Source organism: Zingiber officinale, chromosome 1A (genome assembly GCF_018446385.1).
Source record: "Zingiber officinale cultivar Zhangliang chromosome 1A, Zo_v1.1, whole genome shotgun sequence".
Lineage (NCBI taxonomy): Eukaryota > Viridiplantae > Streptophyta > Magnoliopsida > Zingiberales > Zingiberaceae > Zingiber > Zingiber officinale.
The window spans coordinates 116736264-116754910 of record NC_055987.1 but is presented as its reverse complement, the minus strand read 5'-3'; the positions used below and the strand labels follow the sequence as shown (position 1 = coordinate 116754910).

The 18647-nt window shown below is 46.8% G+C and overlaps 1 non-coding gene across 1 annotated transcript; it reads right to left on the bottom strand.

Annotated features, from left to right (window-relative positions):
* Positions 1–17499: 17499 nt before the first annotated feature.
* On the bottom strand, positions 17500–17605 carry LOC122039288. Its single transcript, XR_006128143.1, has one exon. It is a non-coding gene; the product is annotated as a small nucleolar RNA R71 (small nucleolar RNA).
* Between the last annotated feature and the right edge of the window lie 1042 nt (positions 17606–18647).

The following is an 18647-nucleotide window of genomic DNA, read 5'->3' as shown; positions in this document are numbered from 1 at the left end:
ACTTCTTCTCTAGATAATCGTAAAGGTCCTTCGGGATGTTGTCGAGGAGCGCCACTTGATCTGCGGCCGGGATGAGAGTGGAGTCGGGAAGGAGACCCTTGGACTTCAAATATGTCGTGGTGGCAGTCATAGCAAGGTCGAAGGCGATGTACATCCGTTCGTAGACTTTCTCTGAAAATTCAGCCGAACGGATGTAGTTTAGCCACAGGGTTGCGACTCGGCCCGGCTCAGCCTCTTGATATTCTTTGAAAGCCACCTGGGAGGCGGCGAGGGACTCCTGCAGAGTTTGCAGTTCCTCCTTATGCTTAGTTGCATCAGCCGAGCGGCCCGCCTTCTCTCCATTGATCTGCTCCATCAGCTCCTTCACTTTTTGCTCCAGCCCCCGAGCCTCTACATTCTTCTTCTCCAGGTCGGAGATAGCCGTGTTCTTCCGCTCGGTTGTCAGGCTTATCTTACGATCTAGAGATTTATTCACACGCTCGAGCTCGGCCAAAGTGTGGGCATGATCGGCCGTCTTCTTCCGCTCGGCCTCCAACAGATCTTGGGCCTTTTTGAGCTCCTTTTGAAGATCGGCATATGAAGGGCCTTGGGAAGGAGCGCCGCCCGAACTCCGTAGCCTTTTGAGCTCCCCATCCACCATGGCAAGTCGATTGGAGACAGCAATCTCCTCCACCCATCTCTGACAAAAGAAAAATTATTAGCCGATCGGAAAGAGTGTGTAAACGACTTAAGAAAATGCACTTACCCCGGTGGCCTGTTGCATGTGGCTATTAGCCAAGTTGCTGAGTAGAATCATCGCCACCCACGCCCGAGCGTCGGCCCACATTTCGGCTAAGGGGCCCTTCATCGTGATCATATGCTCGGGCACTGTGGGTCGATCGGCCTCGGGCAACAATTCTTCAGTCGGGAGGTGAAGTGAGACTCGGACAGTGCGGCTCCGACTGGGGGTCGTCTGGGCGGAAGCCGGAGAAGGAGCGGAAGCCAGCGCAGAAAACTGGGACAAAATAGTAGAACGATGAACTTGGCGGGGAGAGGGCGGAAGGATGTTGACTGGAACGGCCTCAAGAGGGTCTGCCGACGCGTCAAGTTGGGAGGGAGTCCGATCGGACGAAATTGCCTCGATCTCTGGAGCTTTGCCTCGAGAAGCGGCGGTGACCCGTTCCGATGGATGGATCGCAGAAGTAGCCGAGCGGAGTGGCGTTTCCTCCCGGCGTCTTTTTTGTCGAAGGGGGCGCTCTTCCTCTTGCGCCGAGCCCTCCTCCCGGGCGGAAGGCTCTCGACTAGCAGTTGCGCCAGCCGCTTGCTCTGGAAGAGAAGCCTGAACAGCCGACTCCCCAGCATTGGTCCCGCTCTCTCCCTTATTAGAGCCGACCGGCTGGATGCCGAGTACTTCCATCTCTTTGGTCGCAGCGGCTTCGAGCGCCGCCGCCTTCCTCTTCAGAATACCAGCCATCACCGACTCCATGACAATATTCGCTGCAAAGGAAAAAGGAAAAAATCAGTTAGCAAGCAAGGCAACTGTACAAGTAAAATTCTTACCGAAGCCGCTCGGGAGGGGTGTTCTGATCGGACTCAAGTCGAATATGTACATAACCCCTTCTGGAAGGAATTTGTTGATGTCAAAGAGCAGACCGGCAAGCATGTTGGCGGCGTGGAGATAGTCCGGCCGGGTTTTGAACCTTTTGAGCTCTGGTGAGGAGGGTGGTCCGATCTGCCACTTCGTCAGGAAGGGGGTCCGCTCGGGAAGGCGAATATAAAAGTAAAATTCTTTCCAATGCTTATTGGAAGATGGTAGTTTGTTGAAGAAAACTAAACCAGGCCGAGCCTGGAACATGTAAGTGCCCGGCTTGGACTGTTTAGGGTAATAGAAATAATAGAAGACCTCCGGTCGGAGGGGAATGTTATGGATCTTGAATAAGACGACAACGCCACATAAGAGGCGGAAGGTATTGGGGACTAGGCTTCCGAGTGGAATGCCGAAAAAGTTGCAAACTTCTACAAAGAAGGGATGGATCGGAAATCACAGACCGGTTATAAACTGGTCGCGGAAAACACAAAAAGCTCCGCGCTGCGGTTTGTGTGGCCGAGCGGAATCTGTGGGTAGGATGATTTCAGGGTTGGAGGGGATGTCAAAACTATCTATCAGAATGTCAGCGTCGCGCTGATCGAAGCGCGACTCCATGGTGGTATACCATGGGCCGAGAGCTTGGTCTTGTGGCTGGGAAGAGCTAGCCATTGTCCGAGCGGACGAAAGCAAAAAAGACGAAAGAGGATAAAAGGAAGAAGATGGCAACGAAACAGTACCCCAAGGACGAAAACTTGGGAAAGAAATACAAAGAAAACGCTAGAACCAAAGAGAGAAAGAAGAAGAACCTTACAACGAAGAGGAGGATCGAGGGAAGAGCACCGGAGATCACCGAAAACAGAAATACAAGATCACCGGAAAGCTGGAACGCGAGAAGGAAGAATCGGGAGGCACGCGACAGCAGAAGTGAGGCGAAGGGAAGAAAATGAAGCTTTTATAGGGTGGAGCCCGAGCGGCCTCCACTGTCGGATCCAGGTCACGAGAATCGGAGCACGCATCGCGCCGTTCATTTCGAACCGCCTCGATCCCATCAGAACACCACGCCGCCGCCGTACAATGACGGCAGCATCGCCACGTGGCATTCAGCAACTGGAACGCATTTAATGAGCGCGTGCTCGACCTTAATGATGGAGATTGGCGGAAACTTCGAAGAGATGCTGAGGAATGTTGGCGTTGACTGGCGTTTTGGCTGCCCCTTGTTTCCAAGCGGACTCTAGTTGTAGTACGCCGCTCGGCCCAACTGATGGTCCAGTCAGTCGGACTAATCGCCTCCTTCGACTAGACTTGAAGGGGAGGCAAGTGATCCAACGGTAAGAACAGGGACCCCCCTCTGGGGGAAGTCATCGCCACATGGAAGTCAAAGGGTCAACGGCCGACCGGAGAAGGGAAGGCCGGTCGGCAGAAGGGGGTCTCAGCGGAATTAAAAACAGCCCGACGGGGAGTCGGGTCTCCGACGCTCAGGGGGAACAAGGTTGCCGGGCCGATCGGGTAGCCCGCTCGGCCGAAGACATAAAATAGCAACACTGCGAACAGTCCACAAAGCACACGACCGGGAATCTTCCGAGCGGATCAGCACATACAACCGGTCGGACGTGCGGGAACATGTCGACCGGCCGGACGCTCGGCATGGGGCAAAAGGAGAAAAAGACAAGGGAACATCTTCTGACAGCGGGCATATCCGACGATTAGGCCATACGCAGGATCTTATGACAGAGGGTTTCATTGTCCCATCAGAGACGTGCCCGGACTGTAGCAGTATGGTGTCAGGTAAGCTCTTCTGACAAGCCCATGCTGAGGTATGGGCTGAGGACACATACTCGCCTCGGTATGTGTGCGTGAGCATCTTTGCAACCCTATATAAAGGGCCTCACACTTCACCGGAAGCACGCGTTCTTTGATATTCGAAGCCACCTCTTTGTTGTCCACTTGCCTGACTTGAGCGTCGGAGGGTCGTCGCCGGGAACCCCTTCCCGGCCCGACTTCCTTGCAGGTTCGCCGGAGGTCCGTACGACCGGTCGAAGATCTACGTCAGCAATTCGGAGAGCGCCGCGTGCCCAGCGTCCGTTGATTCAGCGTTCGGACAGGATCATTGGTTAAGGTTCTTGGAGCACAAAGAGAACCATTCTAAAGTTTTCTCCAAATCCTTGACCTGAGTTTTCAGACTAGAATTTTCTTCCTCAAGTTTTTGGACTTGAGTTGAACTTCCAGTCTGAATTGGGTCAGGCAAGGTTTTGGAGTTAGTCACTTTTTTAAGGACTGTTACTTCCTTTAGAAGTGACTTGACTCTAATATTCAATTTTACTAATTTGCGTAATAAATAATTAACTAAATTATTTAGGCGAGGAATACTTATAGCGGGGTCTGGCCCTTCGGAAACGGATACGGATCCATGGCTTCTTTCCGATTCTGCATCCGACTCGCTTTCGCTCTCAAACACATCGATCTGGTCCTAGGCCATCAGTGCGAGGAGACTCGTCTGATCGAGTTTGTTGTCGGTATCTTTTGAGGACGATTCATCCCATGTCGCCTTGAGGGCTTTCTTCCTTTGCTTCTTTGCATCCTTCTGAGTAGGGCAGTTGGCCTTGATGTGCCCCTTCTGGTTGCACCCGTAGCAGATCACCTCGAACTTAACTTTTGAATTGGGTTGAATCTCCTTGGATTGTACTGCCTTCTTTAGGTCTTTTTTGTTGAAGCCCTTCTTCTTCTTGTAGAGCTTCTTCACGAGGTTTATGAGCTCGGTTGTCAGTTCATCGTCTTCATCGTCTGAGTCGGGTTCTTCTTCCGACTTGGGTTCAGTTCTTCGTCGTGATCTTGGTTCGCGAGTTCTGCTGGTACCTGCAAGCAAAGCTACACCTTTCTCGATTGGCTGTGCATTAGTCTGCTCATGTAGTTCAAACTCAGAAAATAATTTGTCTAATTTTATACAAGATAAATCTTTGGAGATTTTGTAGGCATCTACCATTGATGCCCACAGTGTACTCCTTGGAAAAGCATTAAGAGCATACATGATAATATCCCTATTTTCGACTTTTTGCCCGATTCCGTAGAGGGAGTTGAGGATGTCTTGAATACGTGTGTGGAGTGAACTCGTCATCTCACCTTCCTGCATTTTTAGATTGTATAGTTTATTAAACAATAAATCACGTTTACTTACTTTGGTGTCTGAGGTGCCCTCATGCAGTTCTATCAGTTTCTCCCACAGCTCCTTTGCGGTTGAAAATGGACCAACTCTATTGAGCTCCTCTTTGGTCAGACCACATTAGAGGGTGCAGGTTACTCTGGCATCAGCTTCCACCTTCTTGATTGGGGTCAGTTCCCATTTTTCGCAGGGTGTAGGCTTGCCGTCTTCGTCGGTTGGTAGTTGTAATCCCGTCTTGACGATCATCCACGTCTCGAACTGAATTTTGAGGAAGGTTTCCATTCGTCCCTTCCAGTACCCTAAATCTTCTCCGGTGAAGAGCGGGGGACGAACTGTGCTGAAACCCTCTTGTTGGGCCATCGATAGTATGCAAAACAAAAAAATGGAAACCCAAGACTAGGTCTTGGATTAGCAGTGTGGGAAATAAAGTTAAGATTACGAGCTCGAGTGGTGTTGCACCAACTTCGAGCAAAGACCGATTCATAAAGATAATTAGAATGTAGCTATTAAGCTAGATTCTAATTGACTCCGTAAAATCGAAAATACCACGAAAAAATTACGTGATTGGTGGTTGCACCAGATCAACGCGACCCCGCTCTGATACCAATTGTTGGATCAAAAGCACTAGAGGGGGGGGGGGTGAATAGCGCTCGTGGCTTTCACTCGTTTCGGAATCATAAATCAATCGAGAGTTTAAAGCAGCGAAAATGAAATAAAGACAAACACACAGAAATACACCAAGATTTACTTGGTTCGAAGCTTTGAGCGACTCCTACTCTAAGGCCCACTGTAATACCCCGGTTCTGAGATTCTAGTTAAATATGACTTAAAAGGTTGGATGGTACTATCCATATCACCAAGGTGCACCTTCCTTTTCGGAAGCCCAAACTTAAGAACTCCAAAGTTAAGCGTGCTTGGCTTGGAGAAATCTGAGGATGGGTGACCTCCTGGGAAGTTTTCCAGGGTGCGTGCGAGTGAGGACAAAGCACGCTAAAAGGATCTCCGGTGGTCTGTGGAGCAAGTCGTCAACCATATGGGCAATTCTGGTGACGTTCTCGGTTCGGTTAGGGTGGGGCCCTCCCGGGCCGGGGCGTTACAGATGATATCAGAGCGACCTTGCGACTGTGAGTGCGCCTGTGGTAGGAGCACCCAGGGCACCACCTAGCGAGGGAGATTCTGAGATTTGTTTATGGTGTGATTTGTGGTTACACAACGAGGACGTTGTGTCTTTAAGTGGGGGTGATTATAATACCCCGGTTCTGAGATTCTAGTTAAGTATGACTTAAAATGTTGGATGGTACTATCCATATCACCAAGGTGCACCTTCCTTTTCGGAAGCCCAAACTTAAGAACTCCAAAGTTAAGCGTGCTTGGCTTGGAGAAATCTGAGGATGGGTGACCTCCTGGGAAGTTTTCCAAGGTGCATGCGAGTGAGGACAAAGCACGCTGAAAGGATCTCCGGTGGTCTGTGGAGCTAGTCGTCAACTATATGGGCAATTCTTGTGACGTTCCCGGTTCGGTTAGGGTGGGGCCCTCCCGGGCCGGGGCGTTACACCCACGCTCGTTGAGCGTTTATGGTGGGCAACAACTATCTTTCGTAAAATCTATTACAAGATAAGTACAAATAAACTGTAAGTAAACTTTATACCGACAACAGCAAAATGGAAACTGAAGCTTCGGGTCGTCGGTAAGTTGTTGCAGCACTTCGGGATCGTCTCGTAGGCATCTTTCAGAGTAAGGATTGCTTGGAATTCGTTGTTGTGAGTGCTACCTCAAACCCCTCTTTTATACTGTGCTGGAGGCGCCTCCAAGCCTGTCCAAGGCGCCTCCAGCCCGCCGAGTTGCATGGGTGGATCAGCACAGATCAGGTCGAACCTTATCTGGTTCAAAGCGCCTTCAAGCCTCCTCAAGGCACCTTCCAGCCTTGGTCCGAGGCGCCTCCAACTTCATCTGAGGCGCCTCCAGCTCCTCTGGACAGCTGGCTTCGGCTTGCACCTGAGGCGCCTCCAAGCTCCATGGAGGCGCCTCGGACACTATTCCTTCGAGGCTAAACGCTAGTTTTTGGCCCTGCAAAACATGTTAGTCCACAAACACATCCTGCAAAACCAAGTTAGCACATATATTAATCAATATAATATTCTGACAGTCTTCGGACTGTCCGGGTCTTACTTCGGATTTCCGACCGGAAGTCCTAGGTCGACCCGACGCCTATTGTTCCCTCTGCGGGGAACGCGTCCTCACCTACTCCACTCAGGAGATTTACCTGTTGCCAGTATGATCCTCCAGATCGACTAGACTTTTGCTCGGCGCTCGATGCTTCCGGACTTTCTGCTGGACTCCCACTTCCCGACTCGTCCAGTCTTCCACCTGGTTCACGACACCAGGACTTTCCACCTAGGGTTACCACCCCCTAGGACTTTTGCCTGAAGCCCTCGACCCACCAAGACTTTTCGCATAGGGTTACTGCCCCCTATGACCTAGGGTTACCACCCCCTAGGATTTTCCACCTACCTAACCGCAGTTAGGACTTTTGCTTAAGTACCACTTAGGACTTTCTTGCAAGCTCCATGAACCTTGTTAGATAACAACATAACCTTAACTATGAATTCCTTTGTCATTATCAAAACAACGATTCGATCATCGAATGCTTCCCGCACCAACATATTGTTCCGGTCGTGTGGGGCCAAGGTATGGATATATGTATCTCAGGATTCATATTATCACCCATACAGGGGAGATGCTGCCGAAATTTTATCGGCAGGGACTACCTGGGGCATGACAATATTTTTAGTATCAGAGTAGGTCTACGATGCCTGTTTGATGTGTTATGGATTTCAAGTTAATCTAATACCCATTTATTTGGTATCATAGCAGGTTTGCGTACTTGTTCCAGATTTTTGAGCCTATCTGATACCAATATTTTTGGTATCAGAGCAGGTTTATGATACTTGGTTTCGTGTTTTAGAGTTTGTGAATTTATCTGGATATTTTCGGATTGTACGGATTTTCGTCGATTTTTTGATTCGAAATTTCGAGGTGTACTTGACGAGGTTCTATTTGGGGGACTAAGCAGCGACAGGACATCTCCAGATGGTAAATAGGTAAATTAGGTAATTTTATAGTTCTCATACCTGTAGTGATATCTGGGTAACATTTTGTTTATAGATATGACACATACACGTTCTCTAGTACCGAGACATGGCCGACCAAGTAAGAGGGTGATAGATTCACTGGAGACAGAGTCTCCAGAGAGATCTGCTGGGGTCGATCCTGTCCGTCGGGGACAGACTCCTCAAGGTATTGTGAGCACGTCAGGTTATTAGACCCCGACGGTTCCGACTTCAGAGGTACATACCTCGACAGTACCACCAGTGGTACCACTGTCGGCATATCCGACTACTTCCCCATCGGCAGTATCTGCGGCATACCCAACACCCCCTCTAGCCGTGTCTGCTACTACGTACTCAGTACCACAGGTGCCTATGCCGATTACTACATACTCAGCACCCGTATCAATAGTACCGGTTGTTTCTTACCCGGTACCACCCACCGTACCTCAGTCGCCCCTACTTATGTTTACTCAGTAGTTTCGCCATCAGTACTACCCATAGGATCAGCTCCAGTGGTTCTACCCAGTTCCTCGGCGATCCCCACTAATATAGTTGCGGCACGAGCACGGATCCCAACCTTGGCAGAGTCGGTGAAAAGCCGATTCACATTGTTCCGCGGGGAGACTGATCCGAGCATAGCTCAGTCCTGGATAGAGACTATGGAGCGGATATTCTTTTATATGGCATGCTCCGAGTGGGAGAAGGCAGAGCTGGCTGCTTTCCACTTACAAGATAGGGCAGAAATCTGGTGGGATACGTAGCGCTCGATTATTGGCAAGCAACATATTACATGGGTGAGATTTAGGGAGGCATTCGAGAGTCAGTATTTTCCCCGAGCATATCAGATGACACGTCGGCAGGATTTTTGAGTCTTCGACAGAATAACCGCTCAGTGATGGAGTATAATGCCGAATTTAATTGGTTGGCCAGATTCTGTCCTGAGTTGGTTGCCGAGGACAGATCTCATATGCTCCAGTTTGTCCAAGGACTGGACGGGCATCTTCAGGTGAAGATTGCTGATTTTGGTACTTCATCATACACAGAGGCACTGGATAGAGCTCTTATGATTGAGTCTGCTCAGCAGAGAGTGAATGCAGACAAGAAGAGGAAGCAGGTTGATCGGACTTCCGGATAGATCCAGCAGCCACAGACCATAGGACAGCAGCAGAACAGTTGCACTCAGACGGGTCAGGGTACTTCTGGGTCATCTGGCAAATCCTAGAAGTCAAGACGATCTTCATTTGGACGTTCCCGACTTGCTCAGTAGAACCGGAAATAGTCCACCGGTGACCCTTACTTCACTCGATGCGGATCCCGAGATCACATCACCTCTGCATGCACCCTGGGACAAAACCAGTTTGCTATTATTGCAAACTGCCTGGGCACTTGAGCCAAGATTGTTCGCTAAAGGCTCAGCATGTAGTTTCCGGGGTTTCTGTTCCGGGGGGACAGTTTGGTCAGTCCAGGACTCAACAAGGGGGGCCGAAAGCCAATCTTCACATCATCAGCAGAGGACAGCTCCCCCTATAGTAGCTGCATATGGCATGCATGGTCAGGAGCATTCCGGTGTCCTTATAGAGTCCCAGAGTTCCATTTCGGGACCTTAGTATCTGACACAAGGGCAGTATCAGTTACAACCTCAGCCGTTGGTGCAGTATTAGTTGCAGCCTCAGCCATTGGTACAGTATTAGTTGCAGCCTCAGCCTCCGGTTCAGTACCTACTGCAGCCCACGTGCCCATCCCTAGCTCAGTATTTAGTACCGACTCAATGGCAGGCTCAGGCTTAGACGCAGCAGCCTTTGGCAGTACTACCACCTTTACCACCGTCAGATACTGGACGAGTTCACGTGGTCACCAGAGAGGAGGCACAGCGGGCCAACGGATCCGTCTTCCGTGGTACGATTTTACTTTATGCATTTTTTGATGATATGCTAATTGATACAAGTAGTTCACATTCCTTTATATCTTGTGCATTTATGAGGGAGATTGGTAGACTACCTACTTATAGACCACGGTGACTGACCGTCTACTTACCGTCTGGTGATACTTTGGATGTCACTCAGGAGGTCAGAGGTTACCCATTACACTTTGGCAACATTATACTCACGGTAGATTTATTAGTGCTGGAAATGGTCAAGTTCGACATTATCCTTGGCATGGATTGGCTATTAGCATACCATGCTACGGTTGATTGCCAGACAAGGGTGGTCACCTTTCGACCTCCGAACCAACCCTCGTGGGATTTCACTGGCATCTGAGATGATGAGATATCGACCATTTCTACGATACAGGCTCAGAAACTGTTATCACATGGATGTCAGGGATTTCTATTATCATTGATTAGTGCCGACGACAGCAGTAGTCCTCAGCTCTCAGACGTTCCAGTGGTCCTAGAGTATCCAAACGTATTCCCAGATGAGCTACCAGGTTTGCCTCCCCGAAGGCAAGTGGAGTTTGCTATTGAGCTAATTTTGGGAACTGCGCCAACATCGAAAGCTCCTTATCGTATGACACCGAAAGAGTTGGACGAACTAAAGGTACAACTCCAGGAGTTGTTAGATAGGGGATTTATTCACCCTAGTGTTTCTCCATGGGGTTCTCCAGTATTATTTGTCAAGAAGAAGGATGGTACTCTGAGTTTTTGCATCGATTATAGGCAGCTGAATGCAGTGACTGTCAGAAATAAGTACCCATTACCACGGATTGATGATTTGTTTGATCAGCTCAGAGATACATCAGTTTATTCTAAGATTGATCTGTGGTTCGGATATCATTAGTTGAGAGTCAAAGATTCTGATATTCAGAAGACAATATTTCGTACTAGATACGGACATTACGAGTTTTTAGTAATGCTATTTGAGCTTACCAATGCTCCCGCAGTATTTATGGATATGATGAACCGTATCTCTCTGGAGTATCTAGATCAGTTTGTTATCATGTTTATTGATGACATATTGATCTATTTGGGTTCCGAGGAGGAACATGCGCAACATCTTCGTATAGTCTTGGAGACTCTACGACGACATCATCTGTATGCGAAGTTCAGTAAGTGTGCTTTTTGGCTATCCTTAGTTGGTTTTCTGGGACACGTGGTGTCAAGCCGAGGTATTTCAGTAGATCCTCAGAAGATCGAGGCTATCACTAGCTGAGAGCAGCCAAAGTCAGTCCAGAAGATCCGTAGTTTCTTGGGACTGGCTGGATATTACAAACGATTCATTGAGTGTTTCTCCAGTATTGCTATGTCGTTGACACGTCTGACCAGAAAAGGCATGAAGTTCACTTGGTAAGAGGCCTGTGAGACTAGCTTTCAGGAGCTGAAGCGGAGATTAGTATCGACACCAGTTTTAGTTTTACCTTTCGGAGAGGACGGATTTGTACTTTACACTGACACATCTCTACAAGGCTTGGGCACTGTTCTAATGCAGCACAGTAGGGTAGTCTCCTACGCTTCTCGTTAGTTGAAGGAGTATGAGAAGAATTACCCAGTATTTAATTTAGAGCTAGCTGCTATTATCTTTGCTTTGAAGATTTGGCGACATCATCTTTATGGTATTACTTTTGGGATTCTTACTGATCATAAGAGTCTCAAATATATTTTCACACAGAAGGAACTCAATCTCCGACAGAGGAGATGGATGGAGTTCCTGAAGGATTATGATAATACTATTAGCTACCACCCGAGGAAAGTTAATGTGGTTGCCGATGTACTTAGCAGAAAGTCTAGAGGGACTTTAGCTTACCATCGAGTTATAGTCAAAGACTTGATTCAGGGTTTCTCCGAGTTGGGCCTTAAAGAGTAGGGATAGACAGAACAGGGTATTCTTGTCACCATGGTTGCTCAGTCATCGATTAGGATGAGGATTCGAGAGGCCCAGGCCGGAGATCAGCATTTACAGTTCATTGGCAGCTAGATAGCTTCTGGGCAGCAGACCGAGTTTACATGAGATGACGAGGGTATTGTTTATTTTCGAGACAGATTATGTGTGTCGTAGTCTCACCTGATCATGGAGGAGTTACTTCAGGAGGCTCATCGCTCTAAATTTGCTATCCACCCAGGTGGAACTCGTATGTATCGCGATTTAAGGCATTCCTATTGGTGGAACGGTATGAAGAAAGACATTGCGGAGTTTGTAGCTAGATGTCTTGTTTGCCAATAGGTGAAGGTTGAGCACCAGAAATCTATTGGATTACTTCAGAAGATCCCTATTCCAGAGTGGAAATGTGAGCACATTACTATGAATTTTGTAGTAGGATTGCCTAGGACCCGACGAGGCCATGATGCGATTTGGGTAATCGTTGACCAATTAACTAAATCCACACACTTTTTAGTGATTCGGAAGACTGGTTCTCTAGATCGATTAGCAGAGTTATACTGTCGAGAGAATATCATATTGCAGGGAGTTCCGTTGAGCATTATATCTAATAGAGACCCACAGTTCACGTCCCGATTCTGGTAGAGTCTGCAGCAGGCTTTAGGCACATAACTCCGTTTCAGTATGGCATTCCATCCGCAGACAGATGGACAGTCCGAGCGGACCATTCAGACTTTGGAGGACTTGCTGAGGTCTTACGTTATGGATTTCGGAGGCAGTTGGGAGGATCACCTGCCATTGGTGGAGTTCGCCTACAACAATAGCTATCATTCGGCTATCCAGATTGCACTGTTTGAGGCGTTGTATGGTAGACCTTGTCGGACACCAATCCTCTGGGAGGAGGTTGGGGAGGCCCAGCTGCTAGGACCTCAGAGAGCTCAGCAAGAGACAGAGTTGGTTCGTACTATCAGACGGAGGATGTCAGAGGCACAGGACCATCAGAAGAGTTATGTTAACCGAAGACGGAGACCCCTGGAGTTCTCTATTGGTGATCATGTATTTCTGAGAGTTTCACCCATGAAAGGGGTGAAGAGATTTGGTCTCCGAGGTAAGTTAGCTCCACGATATATTGGGTCGTTCCAGATCTTAGAGAGGATTGGAGCAGTAGCTTACCGTTTGGCGCTACCACCATCTCTACCTAGCATTTATGATGTATTCCATGTATCTATGCTGAGGAGATACGTATCCGACCCAGAACATGTTCTGTCAGATATATCAGTTCCTATTCAGCCTGACATTACTTACGAGGAGGTTCCTGTACGGATTCTGGACCATAGAGAGCGTCAGCTACGGAACAAGACTGTTCGGCTAGTTAAAGTCGGATGGCAGTATCATTCTGATGAGGAGGCTACCTGGGAGCTCGAGGATACAATCCGAGCTCGATACCCCCATCTTTTTACTTGAGGTATGTGGGTTAGAGTTCCTTTCAGCATTTATACTGTTTGGTTATATTCTAGTGTTTGCTGTTGGTTATAGCGAAATTTGAGGATCAAATTTTTATTAGTAGGGGAGAATGTGAGATATCAAAAAATTTAAATAAATAGGGGTTTTTGAGAAATAGCCTTATAAAAGTTTTCCAGAATTTTAAAAAATTTTCTGGGAATTTTTTGGAGCTCGTACAACGTGTTTTGAGGGGATGGATCGACGGGCGCGGATTAAGCCTGTTTGGGATACCCGTTTAAGTGAGGAAATGTTTATATAAATACCGATCCTCTCCACCCGATCCCAATCTTCTCTTCCCCGACTCCCTCTCTCGGTTTCTTCTCGCGCCAATCGCCACGAGCTCATCGCCGGCAGCAATCTTCCTCTCCCAAGCTCCGTCGAACTCAAGCGCCGGTCGCTCCCTCGCGTCGCCCTCGGTCACCACGGCTGGCATCGGACGCCAGCCAACGAGCGCCACCTGATCCTCTCTCGTGAGGATGACCTGACGTTGACGATCGGCGAGACTCTACTCACCAACATCGATGATCTAGGCCCTGTCGGTGAGTGGATGCTCTTGATTAAACCTTCTTTCTGTAACGACCCGGCCCTTTTGCCTCTTGGGCGGCCCTTGTGGCGGCCCAACTGGCGGCCCTTATGTCGTCGGTCCATTTGGCGACCTCTCATGTCGTCGACCGACGACCCTTTGGTCGTGTCGTTACTCACTAGGACTTTCCACCCCTGGCCAGTGGATTTTTGCCTCCCCCAGGATTCGAACTCTAGACCTCCAGGCTTAAGTACTAAAGTTTATGAATCCTGGTAGCCAAGTGAGCGCCGTTAAAATTCCTTTAATTATTGTTATGTGTTACTTAACTTTGAACCAAGTTGTCATAATAAAAAAGGAGGAGATTGTTGATGCAGGGAGTACCAAACAATCGAACCTAAGTTTTGATTATGGAAAAGAATCCAAAGTTAAGTTGTCTTGTGATCTAACAATGTTGATTGAGCTTGCAGGAAAGTCCTAATTTGTCTTAAGCAAAAGTCCTATTGGATTCTAGGTAGGTGAAAAATCCTAGGGGGAGGTAACCCTAGGTCCTAGGGGTGGTAATCCTAGGTGATGGAATGTTCTAGCTGCGGTTAGGCAGGTGGAAAACCCTAGGGGGTGGTAACCCTAGGTCCTAGGGGGTGGTAACCCTAGGCAGAAAGGTTTGGTGGGTCAAGTGCTTTGGGTAAAATCCTAGAGTCAGGGATTCTAGGTGAAAACCCTGGTGGTCACAGACCAGGTGGAAGTCTGGACGGGTCGTGGAGTGGATGCACAGCAGAAAGTCCTGAAGCCTCGAGCACTGAGCAAAAGTCTAATTGGTCTAGAGGATCGGCCTGACAACAGGTAACTTCTCCTAAGAGGAGTAGGTGAAAATGCGTTCCCCGCTGAGGGAATAGCAGGCATCGATTTGACCTAGGATTTTCGGAGGAAATCTGAAGTCAGAACTAGATAGTTCAAAGGCTGTCACGTTATTCTTTAATTGTTATTTGTCTAATTCTATTTTGCAGGAAACTAAGAAGTTTTGCAGGGTTAGACTTAGCCTTGATCGGTCGACTGAACGGCCAGATTGGTCGACTGAACGGCCGGATTGGTCGACCGAACGGCCGGATCGATCGACCGAACCCCAGTACAGCAGGAAAAAATTTCCAAAGATCAGACCAGATTCGATCTTGGGATCGGTCGACCGAACCTCAGGATCGGTCGACCGAACCTCAGGATCGGTCGACCGAACCGAGGATAAGCGGTGACCAGGTCGAGCCAGGTTGATCGGATCATATAAGGTGGACACCATCAATTGATCGAATGACCGAACGAAGGGATCGGTCAACCAAACGAAGGCTCATCCAGAGAGATTGCATCTGGATGGAAGGCCGGGTGGATTCAGCATGTACGGCCGACCGAACCTGGGGATCGGTCGATCGATCTGGGTCGATGATGTACGTAGATTATATACTCTTTTATGCATGTTTTTATGCACATTTACATACTTTGAGCATGCTTGATCTATGCACTTTTATACTTCCAGCTTTCCTTTTAGCATATTTACTCTTTTGGTTCGGAGATCTGCTTTTTGTGCATTTTCTGTACACAGGAGTCGAAATTGGTGAAGATTATGCGTCCTCGGGCAAGCTTGGAAGGAATTGAAGGGAGAGAGCATCAGGCCGTGTACCACACACGGCCGTGTAGTTTTAACAGGAAGGGAAGAGGACATGGCCGTGTGAATCTCACACGGCCGTGTCTTGATTTGAAGAAATTAGAGCAGATGCCTTACATGGCCGTGTAGATCTACACGGCCGTGTGAGGTTTCCAGAGGCCAAGCAGGTGGTGGCCGTGTGCACCACACGACCGTGTAGCATTTCCAGAGAACAGAAGGGTCCTGGCCGTGTGAGTCACACGGCCGTGCAGCTTTGGCAGAGAAGGAACTGGACATGGCCGTGTCATGGGGTCGTGTGGCGCCCGATTTCCTCCTCTATTTAAACCCTCCTTCATGAATTGAAAGGGGATCTCTTCCCCTTTGGGAGAAGGCAAGATTTGGTGGTATCCTCCCATTCTTGGGAGGATTTCTGGGCGATTCGAGGGGAGTTCTTGACGATTTCGACTCCGGAGCGAGGATTGGATCCGAAGACGAGGCTTCTTCGTAGATAAGTTTTCTCTTTCCCCCTTTTCTTGGTTTCTTGGATTGGGGATTTAAGAAATGCTTGTAATCTTTATTTCTTCGGGTATTCTTCCTCGATTCATGGAGTAGATCTTGTATTCTAGGATTAAGGGAGTATTTGTATGATGGATTGATGTGATCTCTTATGGATTTGCCAATTTCTTGTTTCAATGACATTGTCTTGCTTGTATCAATTAGATCTTGAATGATTAATGGTGATTTGTGCTTAATTCTCATTCTTGATTGATTGTTTGGATTTCTTATGGACTTTGTAAAGATAAACTCTCACTCGATCATCCGAGGGATCCACGTGACAGGTGCAAGCCCGTGTAAGGACGTTTGAGAGAAAATCTTGAAGAGGAAATAGGAATATTCAAGAGAGTAGGATGGATCTTGTGATTAGTTTCTTGTATCTTGATAGATTAATAAGTTGTGGGCTTCTATGTTGATATCCGAGGAAGGCATAGTAATAGGTGCGCTTCTGTGTAAGGACAACGTAGGTTCACATCTAATTGATCATATTTAGATACATTTCTCAGTCCTTAGCCGATTATCTATTGCAAGAGAGAACCGGCAACTTTCTACAAGTGTTTGGCAATTGAGGGATAAGAATTGGTGAACCATTTACATTCAAGAAATCTTACAAAGAAACCGAAACTCCTAGAATCTCCCTTTATCATAACCCAAAACACTAAACTCTTGTTTGTTGATCTTTAATATTAGATTTGTTTACCTTCACTTTGCATTTGAAACAATTGGATAGTTGTTTAGCTAATTCGCATTGAGACATTTCTAGTGCTTATTCCAGTCCCTGTGGATACGATAATCTTTTATATTACTTGCGACATTTCCGTACACTTGCGGAGCGTAACAAGTTTTTGGCGCCGTTGCCGGGGACTGCGCTATAACATTAGGAATTATCAATTGAGTTAGACTAAACATAACATTTGTTTTCCTTTCATATTGCATAGTTGTAACTAATAATTAGATTTATGTTTTTACTTTCTTGTATAACTTTTACTTCTTGTTAATTCTTTTTGTACAAATTCAATTCTGCATTTTTTATTATTTTATTTTTTTTCTTTTTCTGTTGAATTGTCATTTGCTATCTTGTTCTTGTGTATGCGAAGATCTAACTTTGCAGGGGAATTCTTTTCTTTTGACCCTGAGATTGACAGAACTTTCCATAAAAGAAGAATTCTGTAAAGGCAAATTGAAGAACAGGAACATTTGAACATGGCGAATAGACCACTCAAGGATTATGCTGCACCTTATGCAAGAGGTTTTCGATCTAGTATTTCAAGACCTTCAGTGGAAGCTAATAACTTTGAAATCAAACCCACAATTATATCTATGGTGCAGCAGAACCAATTTGGTGGAGGACCTCATGAAGACCCCAATCAACACTTAGAGGTCTTTTATGAAATATGTGGTACCATGAAAATGAATGGAGTTCCTTCAGAAGCAGTTAGATTATTATTATTTGGGTTTTCTTTAAGAGATAGGGCAAAGCAATGGCTGAATTCTTTAGCCCCTAGATTATTATTATTTGGGTTTTCTTTAAGAGATAGGGCAAAGCAATGGCTGAATTCTTTAGCCCCTAATAGCATCACCACTTGGGAGCAGTGTGAGCAACAGTTTCTTGATAAATTCTATCCACCAAGCAAAACAGCTCATATGAGGAATTTAATTGCAAGCTTCAAGCAAACTGACTCAGAATCTCTTTTTGAAGCATGGGATAGATATAATAGTATGCTCAGACAATGCCCACATCATGGGTTGGAAAGATGGTTAATGTTGCACACTTTTTATAATGGTATCAACTATCATACCAAAGTGTCCCTTGATTCAGCTGCTGGAGGGGCACTTATGAATAAAAGTTTAGATGAAGCTGAAGAAATTATTGACAGTGTAATACGAAATCATCATCAATGGGCAAATGAAAGAAGTGGTGGCTATTCTTCTGTAAACCCAACAATTAAAGCATCAGGGAAGTTTGATGTAGATGCAGTCACTCTTTTGTCTGCAAAATTGGGCACTCTTACAAAGAAATTTGAGAATATGGGGACTAGTACTAATATGGTCAATGCTATTAGTACATCTTGTGAAGTATGTGGGAGTTCAGAGCACTCAAATGACTCATGTCCATTGGGAGCTATCACTGCACAAATCAATCAACTGGAACAATGTGATGCAATCATGAGTTACAATCAAAGGCAGAACAACCCATACTCAAATACTTATAACCCTGGATGGAAGAGCCATCCCAATTTTTCTTACAGAAATAATCAAGATCAAGGACCATCTATGGGGGCAAGACCAAATTTTCAAGCTGGGCAATAAAATTTTCAACATCTATCTTCTCAAGGCTTACCAAAGTCAAATATTGAAAAGATGCTTGAAGAAATTATCTCAAGTCAGAATGAAATGAAGCAAGATTTTGCAAAGCTCATTCAGAGAATGGATAATTCTGAAAAGCATCAAAAGATCCAGGATAGTCAAATTGCCCAAGTAGCTTCCTCATCATCCAGAGCACCAGGACAACTTCCAGGAAAACCTGATGTGAATCTTATGAAGCATTGCAATAGAATTGAGCTTAGGAGCGGACGGACCTTGGGAGACTCCCAAGTGACTGCTCCAAAAGGGATACAAAAAGAAGAAGAGCTCTCTCCTCTTATACCAAATCAGATTCAAGCTAATGAGGAGAGTACCATTGAGGTTGAAGAGACTCTCCCACTGAACCATCAGAGCAAAGCTGTCCCTTTTCCTCAGAGACTTACAATGCTCAAGAAAGATGAAGAATTTGGCAAGTTTTTAGAAAAA